The following is a 4890-nucleotide window of genomic DNA, read 5'->3' as shown; positions in this document are numbered from 1 at the left end:
TTGTATTTATATTTTATTTATTTGCTATTTATATTTTTTTTTATATTCAAATTTATATTTATGTATATATGTATATTTCAACTTTTATTTTTATTTCTATTTCTAATTCTATTTCTTTTTCTTTTTCTTTTTATTTGTATTTGTATTTCTATTTCTATTTCTATTTCTATTTCTTTTTCTATTTCTATTTCTATTTCTTTTTCTATTTCTATTTCTTTTGCTCTTTATTTTTATATTTATTTTTCTATTTATATTTATATTTATATTTATATTTATATTTATATTTATATTTATATTTATATTTATATTTATATTTATATTTATATTTTATTTATTTTTCTATTTTTTTTTGATATTTAAATTTATATTTATGTATATATTTAAATTTATAGCTATTTCTATTTCTATTTCTATTTCTTTTTCTATTTCTTTTTCTGTTTATTTTTATTTTTATTTTCATATTTGTATTTATATTCATATTTATTTTTATATTCATATTTATATTTATATTTATATTTATATTTATATTTATTTCTATTCTATTTCTATTTCTATTTCTATTTCTATTTCTATTTTTATTTCTATTTCTATTTCTATTCATACTTATATTTATATTTATATTTATGTTTATATTTATATTTATATTGATATTTCTATTTATATTTATATTTATATTTATATTTATATTTATATTTATATTTATATTTATATTTATATTTATATTTATATTTTATTTATTTTTATATTTAAATTTATACTTATGTATATATTTAAATTTATTGCTATTTCTATTTCTATTTCTATTTCTATTTTTATTTCTATTTCTTTTTCTATTTCTATTTCTTTTGCTCTTTATTTTTATATTTATTTTTCTATTTATATTTATATTTATATTTATATTTATATTTATATTTATATTTATATTTATATTTATATTTATATTTATATTTATATTTATATTTATATTTATATTTATATTTATATTTATATTTATATTTATATTTATATTTATATTTATATTTATATTTATATTCATATTTATATTTATATTTATATTTATTTTTATATTTATATTTATATTTTATTTATTTTTATATTTTTTTTATATTTAAATTTATATTTATGTATATATTTAAATTTATTGCTATTTCTATTTCTATTTCTTTTTCTTTTTCTTTTTATTTGTATTTGTATTTCTATTTCTATTTCTATTTCTATTTCTATTTCTATTGCTATTTCTATTTCTTTTTCTTTTTATTTCTATATTTATTTTTATATTTGTATATATATTCATATTTATTTTTATATTTATATTTATATTTGTATTTATACTTATATTTATATTTATATTCATATTTATATTCATATTTAAATTTTTATTTATATTTATATTTATATTTATATTTATATTTGTACTTATATTTTATTTATTTTTATATTTTTTTTCTATTAATTTTTATATTCATTTTTATATTTGTATTTATATATAAATGCTTTATTTATATTTATTTTCATATTTATATTTATATTTAAATTTATATTTATATTTATATTTATATTTATATTTATATTTATATTTATTTTTATATTTATATTTGTATTTCTATTTTATTTATTTTTAAAATTATATTTAAATTTATACTTATATTTATATTTTTATTTATATATATATATTTATATTTATATTTATATTTATATTTATATTTATATTTATATTTATATTTATATTTATATTTATATTTATATTTATATTTATATTTATATTTATATTTATATTTATATTTATATTTATATTTATATTTATATTTATATTTATTTTCATATTTATATTTATATTTAAATTTATATTTATGTTTATATTTATATTTATATTTATTTTTATATTTATATTTGTATTTATATTTTATTTATTTTCTATTTGTATATATGTTATTTATATTTATATTTAAATTTATATTTATATTTATATTTATATTTATATTTCTATTTCTATTTATATTTATATTTATATTTATATTTATATTTATATTTATATTTATATTTATATTTATATTTATATTTATATTTATATTTATATTTATATTTATATTTATATTTATATTTATATTTATATTTATATTTATATTTATATTTATATTTATATTTATATTTTATTTATTTTTATATTTAAATTTATATTTATGTATATATTTAAATTTATTGCTATTTCTATTTCTATTTCTATTTCTTTTTCTTTTTCTGTTTATTTTTATTTTTATTTTCATATTTGTATTTATATTCATATTTATTTTTATATTCATATTTATATTTATATTTATATTTATATTTATATTTATATTTATATTTATATTTATATTTATTTCTATTCTATTTCTATTTCTATTTCTATTTCTATTTCTATTTTTATTTCTATTTCTATTTCTATTCATACTTATATTTATATTTATATTTATGTTTATATTTATATTTATATTGATATTTCTATTTATATTTATATTTATATTTATATTTATATTTATATTTATATTTATATTTATATTTATATTTATATTTATATTTATATTTATATTTATATTTATATTTATATTTATATTTATATTTATATTTATTTTTATATTTATATTTATATTTTATTTATTTTTATATTTTTTTTATATTTAAATTTATATTTATGTATATATTTAAATTTATTGCTATTTCTATTTCTATTTCTTTTTCTTTTTCTTTTTATTTGTATTTGTATTTCTATTTCTATTTCTATTTCTATTTCTATTTCTATTTCTATTGCTATTTCTATTTCTTTTTCTTTTTATTTCTATATTTATTTTTATATTTGTATATATATTCATATTTATTTTTATATTTATATTTATATTTGTATTTATACTTATATTTATATTCATATTTATATTCATATTTAAATTTTTATTTATATTTATATTTATATTTATATTTATTTTCATATTTATATTTATATTTAAATTTATATTTATGTTTATATTTATATTTATATTTATTTTTATATTTATATTTGTATTTATATTTTATTTATTTTCTATTTATATTTTTTTTTATATTCAAATTTATATTTATGTATATATGTATATTTCAACTTTTATTTTTATTTCTATTTCTAATTCTATTTCTATTTCTATTTCTATTTCTTTTTCTATTTCTATTTGTATTTATATTCATATTTTTTTTTATATTTATATTTATATTTATATTTATACTTATATTTATATTTATATTCATATTTATATTTATATTTAAATTTATATTTATATTTATATTTATATTTATATTTATATTTCTATTTATATTTATATTTATATTTATATTTATATTTATATTTATATTTATATTTATATTTATATTTATATTTATATTTATATTTATATTTATATACATATTTCTATTTATTTTTATATTTATATTTATATTTATATTTATACTTATATTTATATTTATATTCATATTTATTTTTAAGCCGGCGATACATGAAGCGTAAACTCTCGTATAAACTCAGAGTGTAATGCCAAAAAGTTTACATTTGCCGTTTACACGATGTAAAAGAGATTATAGGTCCACGGAGCATAAATCCTAGCGTAAACGCTGTTTGCAAGCGATTTGCCCCACTACATTTCCTGTTCGTGGTTTGCATTAATAGTGGGTGATCATTACTAGCGCTTTTAATCTTTTTCTTCGGAAATAAGATCCTATTTTTCTCACAAAAGTCGATTAAAGGTCAGTGTGATTCGGATTACGCATCTCAACCCGGTCATGTAAACATGTTCAAGTGTAAATTAATTTTATATTTACGCTTGAGTTTACGCTTCATGTATCGCCGGCTTTATATTTATATTTATATTTTATTTATTTTTATAATTATATTTATATATATTTAGACTTATATTTATATTTTTATTTATATTTATATTTATATTTATATTTATATTTATATTTCTATTTCTATTTCTATTTCTATTTCTATTTCTATTTCTATTTCTTTTTCTATTTATATTTATATTTATATTTATATTTATATTTATATTTATATTTATAATTATTTTTTGATTTCAGAAGACAGTCACAGTCTTACAACCATGGAAGTAATTGTGAAGAAGATGAAGCGACATTTCGATAGAGAAATGGAGCAGTAAGGCGCTAATGAAAAATCAAGCAAGTGATTTGAAGTGAGTGCATGAGAATCCCACACTCTCATTGTTCCTGAGGTCTTTCCCGAGGCTCGTACATTAGTATTCCTTCAAGGGTCGAAAAAGTAGAAAAATCTAATACTTCTTTCGTTAGAACTCGTGTTGCGGCTGCTAACGTTGGGTGAGTTATTCAAATATTTAATTGTACAATTTTATCAAAAAAAATGAAAATTATGTTGTTGAAAAGACGAGTTGTTGCAGAATTACATACCATGCCGGCAGTCCTGCAGATTCCTGTAAAAAGTGCGACAATCGCTGTTTCTTTTTTCACCATTTTCACCAATATAAATTTAAATATAAAAAAAAATATAAAAATAAATAAAATATAAATATAAATATTAATATAAATATAAATATAAATATAAATATAAATATAAATATAAATATAAATATAAATATAAATATAAATATAAACATAAAATATTATGTATATATTTATATTTATATTTATATTTATATTTATATTTATATTTATATTTATATTTATATTTATATTTATATTTATATTTATATTTATATTTATATTTATATTTATATTTATATTTATATTTATATTTATATTTATATTTATATTTATATTTATATTTATATTTATATTTATATTTATATTTATATTTATATTTATATTTATATTTATATTTATATTTATATTTATATTTATATTTATATTTAT

This window comes from Anopheles aquasalis, chromosome 2 (genome assembly GCF_943734665.1).
Source record: "Anopheles aquasalis chromosome 2, idAnoAquaMG_Q_19, whole genome shotgun sequence".
Classification (NCBI taxonomy): domain Eukaryota; kingdom Metazoa; phylum Arthropoda; class Insecta; order Diptera; family Culicidae; genus Anopheles; species Anopheles aquasalis.
This window is presented reverse-complemented; position numbering follows the sequence as displayed.